Source organism: Chiloscyllium plagiosum, chromosome 21 (genome assembly GCF_004010195.1).
Source record: "Chiloscyllium plagiosum isolate BGI_BamShark_2017 chromosome 21, ASM401019v2, whole genome shotgun sequence".
Lineage (NCBI taxonomy): Eukaryota > Metazoa > Chordata > Chondrichthyes > Orectolobiformes > Hemiscylliidae > Chiloscyllium > Chiloscyllium plagiosum.
This window is the reverse complement of record NC_057730.1, coordinates 21,199,778-21,213,132: the sequence shown is the minus strand read 5'-3', so window position 1 is coordinate 21,213,132 and position 13,355 is coordinate 21,199,778.

Here is a 13,355-nt window from a genome sequence, read left to right as displayed (position 1 = left end):
AAACTTGAAAGGGTTCAGAAAAGATTTACAAGGATGTTGCCAGAGTTGGAGGATCTGAGCTACAGGGAGAGGCTGAACAGGCTGGGGCTGTTTTCCCTGGAGCATTGGAGGCTGAGGGGTGACCTTATAGAGGTTTACAAAAGTATGAGGGGCATAGATATGATAAATAGACAAAGTATTTTCCCTGGGGTTGTAGAGTCCAGAACTAGAGGGCATAGGTTTAGGGTGAGAGAGGAAAGATATAAAAAAAACCTAAGGGGCAACGTTTTCACGCAGTGGGTGGTACGTGTACGGAATGAGCTGCCAGAGGATGTGGTGGAGGCTGGTACAATTGCAACATTTAAGAGGCATTTGGATGGGTATATGAATAGGAAGGGTTTGGAGGGATATGGGCCGGGTGCTGGCAGGTGGGACTAGATTGGGTTGGGATATCTGGTCAGCATGGATGGGTTGGACCGAAGGGTCTGTTTCCATGCTGTACATCTCTATGACTCTAAATACGACCATTCCACCCTATTGGAGTTTGGCTAACATGGTGTCACTATTTTGAAAAGGTGCTAATGAAAAGCCAGGGGACTATAGACTGGCGAGCCTGACATCTATGGTGGGCAAGTTGTTAAAGGGAGTCCTGAGGGAGAGGATTTACATGTATTTGGAATGTCAAGGACTGATTAGGGATAGTCAACATGGCTTTGTACATGGAAAATCATGTCTCACAAACTTGATTGAGTTTTTTGAAGAAGTAGCAAAGAGGATTGATGAGGGCAGAGCGGTGGACATGATCTATATGGACTTTATTCAGGTATTCAACAAAGTTCCTCATGGTAGACTGGTTAGCAAGGTTAGATCAAATGGAATACAATGAGAACTAGCTATTTGGATACTGAACAGGCTTGAAGGTAGAAGATAGGGTGGTAGGATGCTTGCTTTTCAGATTGGTGGCCTGTGATCAGTAATGTGCAAAAAGAATTGGTGCTGGGTCCAACACAGGAAATATAGTTACTAAGTTTGCAGATGACACCAAAATTGGAGGTGCAGTGGACAGTGAAGAAGCTTACCTCAGAGTACAACTGGATCTTGATCAGATGGGCCAATGGGCCAAGGAGTGGCAGATGGAGTTTAATTTAGATAAATGTGAGGTGTGCATTTTGGAAAGGCAAATCAGGGCAGGATTTAGACACTTAATAGTAATGTCCTGGGGTGTATTGGTGAACAAAGAGACCTTGTGTGCAGATTCATAGCTCCTTGAAAGTGGAGTTGCAGGTAGATAGGATAGTGAAGAAGGTGTTTGGTATGCTTATTGGTCAGAACATTGAGTGTATGAGTTGGGAAATCAGGTTGTGGTTGTATAGGATATTGGTTAGGCCACTATTGGAATATTGCATGCAATTCTGGTCACCCTGGTATAGGAAGGATGTTGCGAAACTTGAAAGGGTTCAGAAAAGATTTACAAGAATGTTGCCAGGGTTAGGGGTTTTGAGCTGTAGGGAGAGGCTGAATAGGCTGGGGCTCTATTCCCTGGAGTGTTGGAGGTGGGGGTGTGACCTTATAGAGGTTTATAAAATCATGATGGGCAGGGATAGGAAAAATAGACAAGGTATTTTCCCCGGATTGGGGGAATCCAAAACTAGAGGGCATAGATTTAAGGTGAGAGGGCAAGGATTGAAAAGAGACCAAAGGGGCAACGTTTTCTTGTGTATGGAATGAGCTGCCAGAAGAAGTGGTGGAGGCTGGTACAATTACAACATTTAAAAGACATCTGGATGGGTATATGAATAGAAAGGGTTTAGAGGGATATGGGCCAAATGCTGACAAATGGGACTAGATTAATTTAGAATATCTGGATGAGTTGGATCGAAGCATCTGTTTGTGTTCTGTATCACTCTATGAGGTGTAAGTAAACTAAAGAAACTTTTTGAAGTTGTAGAGTTTGACTGGGATCTTTACTAGGAGTGGTTGAAACTGGAAACTGCAACCAAATGAATTGGGAATGTTTTGATGTTAGTTGCACAAGCTTTCAAATGGCTAAAGAGAGAAGACAAACTGAGGGGTAAATACAGGCTGCATATTTTGCTGTTGCCTCTTGGTTCACAACTATATCCCACAGTCCTAAGCAGTGTGCCTCTCTATCTCACTGATTCTCTCTCCTTTAAAGTATTCCTGAAAATCTACCTCTTTAACTGAGGTGTTCATCATCTGTTCTCATATCTGTCCATGTGGCTGTGTCAAATTGTTGTGAAGTACTCTGGAAAATAAATGCGTGTTGAAATAATGTTGATGACTCAGTAACGTGGAAGAGGTTGGACAGTTTATTCAAATACTAAATCTGGAAATGATTGGCATTGAGCATTATCAGTCCCTAAGCAAGTGTCCACTGCACTAGATGGCAGTCTCCTCTATGAAGCAACTACTCCATTAGTGAATAAGCAGTTCTTCAACATTAGTTCTTACTTTCTTCATTTGCACTTGTCTAATTCTAATCTTTAATTTTTCAGAGAATCATCTCTCAAAATTCCCATGCCTAAATCTCTACATCTCTCAAATCCTAAATTGCATCCTTCCATTAATCTGTCTTCTGTTTAAAATAATTTAAAGCTTCATCAGCCTCTCTTCACTGTTCAGTTATCTAATCCTTGAGATTATTATTGTTGCCTCTTTCTCTTAATTCTTACCATTTTCTTCAGTTTTGTGGCCAATGTAAATTCAGGTTGGATCTGAGGTACTCCCTGTCTGGCAGCCCTGAATTTATCAGGGTACATTTTTCAGTTGCTTGTTGCCTTTAGAGACCCTTTACAGAGCCAGGAGGAAGGCACAATTGGAAAGTTGTCTTGCTGGAGAGAAAGAAGCTTTATCTTATGTGCTGCTCCCTCAGTAATCTCAATCGGAGTGCTGCACAGGAAATCATAGAATCTTACAGAGTGGAAGGTAGATATTTGGCCCAATTTGTAGAGGGCCAAGGTGACATCTTTTTGCTGAATCTATCAGGAATGGTGCAAACCTGAGAGGGGTGTCATCCAGGCAGCGGAGGCTTGCAGGTCAAAGCCTCCATATGCATGGATGACATTACCATTTTCTGCTTGGGTTAGCTGTTGGTGTGCAGGCTCATGAGCATTTGTGACCAGTTCAAACTGGCCACAGGAGATGAGGTAAAGTGAGGCAAGAGCGAGGCCTTGTTCTTTGGGAACTGGGCCAACCAATCTTTTATCCCCTTAACTGTCGGGACAGATTACCCGAAGGTGCTGGGAATGGTTTGGAGGGGCTGGAGTGTGGGCAAAAACATGAGAGGAGCGTATCACCAGGGTAAGGCTGAAACTGGGCTTTTGGAAGCACTGCACCCTCTCCATTCTCTGTGTTATTATGCGAGATGCAGATCTCGCCCATTCCCAGAACCTGTGCCGTTGCAGTTACCCAATCCGTCTTCCTCTTAATCTGGAGGTCTAAAATGGAGCATGTCTGCAGGGACACCATATACAAAACTCTGGATAAGGGAGGGAAAAAAATGTACCCAACACTGCCATCATCCTGATGCCACCTTTTTGTGTGGCTGCATCAAGTTGTGTGTAGACTCTCAGCACACAAACACTCAGTGTCATTATGGAACATAGAACATAGAAGGTACAGCACAAAACAGGCCTTTCAGCCCATGAAGTTGTGCCAACCACTGATCCTCATGTATGCACCTCAAACTTCTGTGACCATATGCACGTCCAGTAGTCTCTTAAATGTTCCCAATGACCTTGCTTCCACAACTGCTGCTGGCAACGCATTCCATGCTCTCACAACTCTCTGTGTAAAGAACCCGCCTCTGACATCCCCTCTATACTTTCCTCCAACCAGTTTAAAACTATGACCCCTCGTGTTAGTCATTTCTGCCCTGGGAAATAGTCTCTGGCTATCGACTCAATCTATGCCTCTCATTATCTTGTATACCTCAATTAGGTCCCCTCTCCTCCTCCTTTTCTCCAATGAAAAACGTTCGAGCTCAGTCAACCTCTCTTCATAAGATAAGCCCTTCAGTCCAGGCAGTATCCTGGTAAACCTCCTCTGAACCCTCTCCAAAGCATCCACATCTTTCCTATAATAGGGCGACCAGAACTGGACGCAGTATTCCAAGTGCGGTCTTACCAAAGTTTTATAGAGCTGCAACAAGATCTCATGACTCTTAAACTCAATCCCCCTGTTAATGAAAGCCAAAACACCATATGCTTTCTTAACAACCCTATCCACTTGGGTGGCCATTTTAAGGGATCTACGTACCTGCACACAAAGATCCCTCTGTTCCTCCACACTGCCAAGAATCCTATCCTTAACCCTGTACTCAGCTTTCAAATTCGACCTTCCAAGATGCATCACCTTGCACTTGTCCAGGTTGAACTCCATCTGCCACCTCTCAGCCCATCTCTGCATCCTATCAATGTCCCGCTGCAGCCTACAACAGCCCTCTATACTGTCAATGACACCTCCAACCTTTGTGTCGTCTGCAAACTTGCTGACCCATCCTTCAATCCCCTCATCCAAGTCATTAATAAAAATTACAAACAGTAGAGGCCCAAGGACAGAGCCCTGTGGAACACCACTCACCACTGACTTCCAGGCAGAATATTTTCCTTCTACTACCACTCGCTGTCTTCTGTTGGCCAGCCAATTCTGTATCCAGACAGCTAAGTTCCCCTGTATCCCATTCCTCCTGACCTTCTGAATGAGCCTACCTCGGGGAACCTTATCAAATGCCTTGCTGAAGTCCATATACACCACATCCACAGCTCGACCCTCATCAACTTTTTTAGTCACATCCTCAAAGAACTCGATAAGGTTTGTGAGGCATGATCTGCCCCTCACAAAGCCGTCTTGACTGCATTTAATCAAGCCATGATGATCATAAATCCTATCCCTCAGAATCCTTTCTAACACCTTGCAGACGACAGACGTGAGACTTACTGGTCTGTAAATTCACTCACCTCTCCTTACAAAACTTTTTCCCCCCCTTTTGCTACGTTTCCCATTTATCCAAACCTGGAAGTACCTTTATTGAGTATACTTTGTAAGTTGCTTCCAAAGCCAAATGGAAATATGACAAAGTATTCATTTATGGTGTCAGCATTTCTTTCGTAAAGACAGAAGCAAAAAACTCATTTAGGACTTCCCCTACCTCCTCAGACTCCCCACACAAATTCCCTATGCTATGCCTGATCGGCCCTACTCTTTCTTTGACCATTCTCTTATTCCTCACATAAGTGTAAAATGCCTTTGTGTTCTCCCTAATCTGTTCTGCCAAGCCTTTCTCGTGCCCCCTCCTGACTCTCCTCAGACCATTTTTAAGCTCCTTCCTCGCCTGCCTGTAGTCCCCTAGAGCTGAGCTTGACCCTAGCTTCCTCCACCTTATGTAAGCTACCTTTTCCCTTTTGAGGAGAAGCTCCACTGCTCTCGTCATCCAAGGTTCCTTTATCTTACTACTTCGTGCCTGTCTCAGAGGGACATATTTAGTCATCACTTGCAACAACTGTTCCTTAAACAGTCTCCACATGTCTATAGTGCCTTTACCATGGAACAATTGCTCCCAATCCATGCTTCCTAACTCATGACTAATCGCATCATAGTTTCCTCTTCCCCAATTAAATATCCTCCCATTTTGCCTAATCCTCTCCTTCTCCATAGCTATGTAGAATGTGAGGCAGTTGTGGTCACTATCGCCAAAATACTCTCCCACCACAAGATCTGCCCCATGCCCCGGCTCGTTTCTGAGCACCAAATCTAGAATGGCCTCTCCCCTTATCGGCCTGTCAACGTACTGAGTTAGGAAACCCTCCTGAACACACCTTACAAAAACAGCTCCATTCAAATCTTCTGCTCGAAGGAGGTTCCAATCAATATTGGGAAAGTTAAAGTCACCCATTACAACAACCCTACTACGTCCACACTTTTCCAAAATCTGCTGACCTATGCTTTCTTCCATCTCCCTGCTGCTATTGGGAGGCCTGTAGTAAACCCCTAATGAGGTGACTGCTCCCTTGATGTTCCTAATTTACACCCATACTGACTCGGTAGGCAGACCTTCCTCGACAATGGAAGCTTCTGTAGCTGTGATACCCTCTCTGATTAGTAGTACTACAGCCCCTCCTCTTTTTTCCCCCCTCCTTATTCTTTTTAAATGCTCTAAACCCTGGAACATCCAGCAACCATTCCTGCCCCTGAGAAACCCATGTTTCTGTTATGGCCACAACATCATAGCACCAAGTACTGATCCATGCTCTAAGTTCATCACTTTTATTCTTGATACTCCTTGCGTTAAAGCAAACACACTTTAACTGATCCCTTGGTTCCTTCCCAGGAAAATCCTTCCCACTAGCTGGTCTACCTCTTGCTATTGCCTCATCTGCATTCAACTCTCACCTCTGGTATACAGATCAGGTTCCCACCCCCCCCGCCATACTAGTTTAAACCCTCTCAAACTACTCGAGCAAACCTTCCACCCAGGACATTGGTCCCCTTCCAGTTCAGATGCAACCCATCCTTCTTGTACAGATCCCACTTTCCCCAGAAGGCATCCCAATTATCTACATATCTGAAGCCCTCCCTCCTACACCAGCTGCACCCGCTCCCTGTTCCTCGCCTCGCTATCTCGTGGCACCAGTAGTAAACTAGAGAACACTACTCTGTTCGTCCTGCTTTGCAGCTTCCATCCTAACTCCCTGAAATCACTTTTTATATCCTCGATCCTTTTCCTGGCTATATTATTAGTGCCAATATGTAACACGATTTCTGGCTGTTTGCCCTCCCCTTTTAGAACCTTATACACCCGATCGGAGACACCAGGGAGGCAACATACCTTCCGGGAATCCCGATCCTGACCACAAAATCTCCTGTCGATTCTCCTAACTATCGAGTCCCCTACCACAAGTACTTTTCTATTCTGCCCCTTCCCTTCTTTGCCACAGTGTCAGGCTCAGTGCCAGAGAACTGACTGCTATGGCTTTCCTCTGTTAGTTCATTCCCCCCCCCCCAGCAGTATCCAAAACGGTATACTTATTGTTTAGGGGAATGTCCACAGGGGATCTCTGCACTGTCTGTCTGTCCCCTTTCCTCCCCTAACTGTAACCCATCTATCCTTGTCCTGAGCCTTAGGAGTGACCAACTCCCGGTAACTCCTCTCAATTACCCCCTCAGCCTCCCGAATGATCCGTAGTTTATCCAGCTCCAGCTCCAATTCCCTAACATGGTTTTCAAGGAGCTGGAGTTGGGTGCACTTCCCGCAGATGTAGCCAGCAGAGACATGTGCCATATCTCCCACCTGCCACATTCTGCAGGAGGAGCAAGCAACTGCCCTAGCATCCATACCCGACTTATCTGAACATCCACTCAGTACTAAAGTGGAAAGCTTAGTTCAAGTTGCTATAAAATTAATAACAAACTTATATTCAATAGAGGAGGTTGAGAGTGAACCTTATCTTATTAACTAGGTTAGAGGAGGAGGGCGGGTGGGAGACACTACAGTTGTAGAGTTTCGGGTTTAGCCACCTTGCTGATATATATACTCACTGCTTTCCTTCCCAGCTGTCCCTCTGGTCCTCGTCACTTCCTCCGCTGCTCCCGCTCCTTCTGTGAAAGGGAAAACACCACTGTCCGCTACTGATAAGTAATTTTAAAAAAACTGTCTTACCTTAGCTGCAGTCTTACGTGTTCGTCTTACCTCCGCTGCTGCTCGCACTCAAAATGCACTGAGGTTCTACGTGTGCCTGGTGTTGCAAAGGACGAGACTGACCTTGTTGCCATGGGACACTCCAAGTATTTGGACCATTCCGTACCTTCTGTCCTTCATGGAGAAATTTGCAAAGAAAATGACCTTTAACCACAAGTCCATCAGGAAGTGGTCAGCACATAGTATCCTTGAGACCATGCGGGAAGAGGAGAGGGTCGATCCTTTCAGGTTGTTCTCGGAGCAGACTGTCAAAGTCATTTGGCAGAATGCCTCATCACTAGAACTTTGCAATAAGCCCCAAAACGTCTCTTGGTTGATGGTGAGAAGGGCACTACCTCTGAGATCCTTCATGTATGCACAGTCAGCCTGCACCACCCCATGCTACACTCAAACAGCTGCTGGAGGGGTAGACACTGTCAAACATCTCCTTGTGGAATGTGCCTTTGCAAAGGAAGTCTGGAGAAAGATGCAATGGTTTCTGGCAAGGTTTGTCCCAAGCAGCTCTGAGATTCAGGATTCTGTGCTCTTCTCTCTGTTCCCTGGGTCTCACACACCAAGACAAAGGAAGTCAGGAAATGTATTAAAGAAAAAGAGAGATCCTATAAAGTGGCTAAGAACAGTGGGAAATCAGAAGATTGGGAGGGATACAAAAGCAAACAGAGGATAACAAAGAGTGTAATAAGAAAGGAGAGGATCAAATATGAAGGTAGGCTAGCCAGTAATATTAGAAATAATAGTAAAAGTTTCTTTCAGTACATAAGAAACAAACGACAGGCAAAAGTAGACATTGGGCCACTTCAAACTGATGCAGGAAGCCTAGTGATGGGAGATAAGGAAATAGCAGGAGAACTTAACAAGTACTTTGCGTCAGTATTCACAGTGGAAGACATGAGTAATATCCCAAAAATTAAAGGGTGTCACGGGGCTGAGTTGAGTATGGCTGCCATTACGAAAGAGATAGTGCTAGAAAAATTAAAAAGTCTTAAAATTGATAAATCTCCTGGCCCCGATGGGATACACCCTAGAGTTCTGAGAGAGGTGGCTGAGGAAATAGCAGAGGCATTGGTTGAGATCTTTCAAGAGTCACTGGAGTCAGGAAAGGTCCCGGATGATTGGAAGATGGCCGTTGTAACCCCCTTGTTCAAGAAAGGATCAAGGCAAAAGATGGAAAATTATAGGCCAACCAGCTTAACCTCGGTTGTTGGTAAAATTCTAGAATCCATCATTAAGGATAATGTTTCTAAATTCTTGGAAGAGCAGAGTCTGATTAGAACAAGTCAACATGGATTCAGTAAAGGGAGGTCATGCCTGACAAACCTGTTGGAATTTTTTGAAGAGGTAACAAGTAGGTTAGACCAGGGAAACCCAGTGGATGTGGTATATCTAGACTTTCAAAAGGCCTTTGATAAGGTGCCACACGAGAGGCTGTTGAGCAAGGTGAGGGCCCATGGTGTTCGAGGTGAGCTGCTGGGATGGACTGAGGATTGGCTGTCTAACAGAAGGCAGAGAGTTGGGATAAAAAGTTCTTTTTCAGAATGGCAGCCGGTGACGAACGGTGTCCCGCAGGGTTCGGTGCTGGGGCCACAGCTGTTCGCAATATATATTAATGATTTGGATGAGGGAACCGGGGGAATTCTAGCGAAGTTTGCCGATGATACAAAGTTAGGTGGACAGGCAGGTAGTACTGAGGAAGTGGGGAGGCTACAGAAGGATCTAGACAGGTGGGGAGAGTGGTCCAGGAAATGGCTGATGGAATGTAACGTGAGCAAGTGCGAGGTCTTGCACTTTGGCAAAAAGAATAAAAACATAGACTACTTTCTAAAGGCACTGGAACGTGTCCAGCGGAGGTTCACACGGATGATCCCTGGAATGACAGGTCTAGCATATGAGGAACGGCTGAGGATACTGGGATTTTATTCGTTGGAGTTTAGAAGATTAAGTGGAGACTTAATAGAGACGTACAAAATAATACATGGCGAGGAGACTAGGACCCGTGGACACAGCCTTAGAATTAGAGGGGGTCATTTCAGAACAGAAATGCGGAGACATTTCTTCAGCCAGAGAGTGGTGGGCCTGTGGAATTCATTGCCACGGAGTGCAGTGGAAGCCGGGACGCTAAATGTCTTCAAGGCCGAGATTGATAGATTCTTGTTGTCTCGAGGAATTAAGGGCTACGGGGAGAACGCTGGTAAGTGGAGCTGAAATGCGCATCAGCCATGATTGAATGGCGGAGTGGACTTGATGGGCCGAATGGCCTTACTTCCACTCCTATGTCTTATGGTCTTATTGACTGCGCCTGGAAGACCATCAATTTGGTGAAAGACACTCTTTGGTCTTTCTGAAACTTGTTGGTATTTCAGAGCAAACAGTGTTGTAGACTGGCACATTCCAAAGTCTTGGACAAGTAAAAAATGTCTTTGATTTGTTTGCTGGATAGAATCAAACTCCAATGTTTATTTTTTCTTCATATGCTACTATACAGAACCAAACTGCTTTCGTGTCTATGTATGCATAAAAAGATATTTTTACAAATAAAACAATGATTGCAGTCACAAACTGGGGTGGCACTGTAGTGATTAAACAATGTCCCTGAAGCTGAGAGCAGAAAAATCAGTAAAGATCATTTATGGTGGATCCAGGTGATGGATAGATTATGATAAGACAGTACAGTGCCCCACACTTGGCTAAGTTACTTATGTAGGCATGCCAGCTTACAATAGCTGTATGAGCTGCTGTAGTTGCCCATGATAAAGGTTGGTGTCATCATACTCTTTCAGTGTAGGAAATTAAGGGCCTGCTTGGTCTGGTGTGGAGAAGCAAAGCCATTCCATGGTCTAACTAGTTAACAAGATTCAGTTTATTGTATGTTAGCAACCAGTTACAGAGTACATCGACAGGCACATATTGTTACGGATGTTAGGTCTCACTCCTTCAAGATCATCAGCTATTCTAGCCCCGAGTCCACATGACATCACCATAGTGGATGGTGCTTATGGCACCCCTCAGTATTAACCTTATCAGACCCATTTCAGCAGTTATTGGCACTCACTTGTGAGCAAGGTTCTAGGAGGCTGATAGAACTTTGTGATACTGCAGCTCACCATAAGCTGAGCAGCAGCTGGAATAAAATAAAAACTATTTTCCCTGTCCATTCATTAGCTTTCAATCGCAGAATAAAATGAGAAATAATATGTTGCAGAGTAAATAAATTCCAGGTGGAAACATAAAGCCTCCTGCAGCCTATGGAGCACTCTGCTGGATGAAGTACAGTATTAAATCTAAGCTTTGAACTTTGGAGTGTGTGTCCCTGTTGACTGAAGAGCATATTAAGGCTTGTACTATAGCAAAAGCTCTGCTTGGTTACTGACTGTTACCCAGTACAAGTCTCCAGAGACTTCTGTCTTCTTAATTCCACATTGATTACTTTTTGCAAGATGTTTCCCTTATTATAGAGGACTAGTTATTTGGGGTGTCATTCCATGAAATATATAAACACCGCTAAAAAAATAAAGTGAATAATTAGACAGATCAATACACACATTGAGATTGCCAAAACTTGTTGAATATATCCCAGAAGAGTTGATATGTGGAATTTGATCATGAGACTTTTGATCATATGGGTATTCCAGATCCCCAGAGATAAAGGCCAACATTCTGTTAGCTTGTTTGATTACTGCTGTACCCACTAGCTTTTAAAAAATTGTGTACTTGAAATCTGATACCTTTCCCCCTGCAGGTCCTAGTATGTCACCATTAAGAAAATATTCAGATTTCATTTTCCTTGCATCCACTGTTGATAACCACACTTGCCCACTTGAACTCTGTCTGCAAAGGTTCAGCCCATTCACTTTAGTGTACCTTTCCGTTGATAAGTTCCTACTCCCAGCTACACAAGTAATTGTCTTTTGCAAACCTGGACACTCAATTCTCTATTCCTTCATTTGGGAAACTGATGAAAGTATTGAAAGGCTGAGGATTCCGTACAGATTCCTGGGAAACACTGCACATTGCATCCCTTCCAAGAATCATTTCTTCCTACTCTGTATCTCCTAGCTCCCAATAAATTATCAGGTTTTTTTGCAGCAGTACGAACAAAATTAATCTATAACTCCTAGCAGCAAATCCTGGGTTTAGTAATCCCAGCGGTTCGGGGTTCTTTATCTGTTGAGGGCACTGACCCATGTGTCTAGATCCATGAATTGGAAACTCTTCCATACTGCATCCATTTTACCAGTCCTCACAATGACATCCATTTCTAGCAGGAGCCTTTGGAACAGGAAAGAAATTCAGGTGATTTATTTTTCTTGTTCTTCACTCTCTGTAGCTCTGGGACAGTAAGGTTATGTTTCTGCAGTTAACTTAGCCCAGCCCAGAGATTTTAACCTAGGCTCTTGTGTCTCTTTACTTGTATGGGCGGCACGGTGGCACAGTGGTTAGCACTGCTGCCTCACAGCGCCAGAGACCCGGGTTCAATTCCCGCCTCAGGCGACTGACTGTGTGGAGTTTGCACGTTCTCCCCGTGTCTGCGTGGGTTTCCTCCGGGTGCTCCGGTTTCCTCCCACAGTCCAAAAGATGTGCAGGTTAGGTGAATTGGCCATGCTAAATTGCCTGTAGTGTTAGGTAGGGGGTAAATGTAGTGGTAGGGGTAGGGGTAGGGGTAGGGATATGGGTGGGTTTCGCTTCGGCGGGTCGGTGTGGACTTGTTGGGCCGAAGGGCCTGTTTCCACACTGTAATCTAATCTAATCTAATCTAAAAATCTAATCTAATCTGTATATAATGCAGTGCATTTGTCCACAGAACCAGATGCATGACAACCAGGCAACACTGCATTTAAAGAAATTAATATTTGTCAATACTTTCTAACTTTGATAAAATTCAGACCAATCATACAGAATGCAAATCTGCCAGGGCCCTGATCCTGCTCTGCATTTGCTAGAGGAATTCCACTATATTCCTGGGCAGGTTTGACTTGTTTCCTGTGTTGTCATCAATCAAAATGCATCATCTCAGTTTGCAAAAATTGCTATTATGTTGGCATGGAAATAAGTACAGTCCATAAGACCATAAGACATAGGAGTGGAAGTAAGGCCATTCGGCCCATCGAGTCCACTCCGCCATTTAATCATGGCTGATGGGCATTTCAACTCCACTTACCTGCATTCTCCTAGTAGCCCTTAATTCCTTGTGACATCAAGAATTTATCAATCTCTACCTTGAAGACATTTAGCGTCCCGGCCTCCACTGCACTCCGCGGCAATGAATTCCACAGGCCCACCACTCTCTGGCTGAAGAAATGTCTCTGCATTTCTGTTCTGAATTGACCGCCTCTAATTCTAAGGCTGTGCCCATGGGTCCGAGTCTCCTCGGCTAACGGAAACAATTTCTTAGCGTCCACCCTTTCCAAGCCATGTATTATGTAGTGCTCCATAGGCTGTAGTTGGTCAAGATCTGTCTGTGAGGAATGCATTAAAGCCTTCAAATTCCCTTTAGTGCAATGGAGGGATGGTGATTCTGTCACAGCTCTAGGTATAGGCCTAATAAACATTTTACAAGACCTCGTTCACTGCCTTAAATTTATAAACCATTTCCTATTTTCAACTGTGCTGCAGGTCGGGGTACGGCTGAAAGACATTAAAGTTATTCTCTACTGAGTTTCCA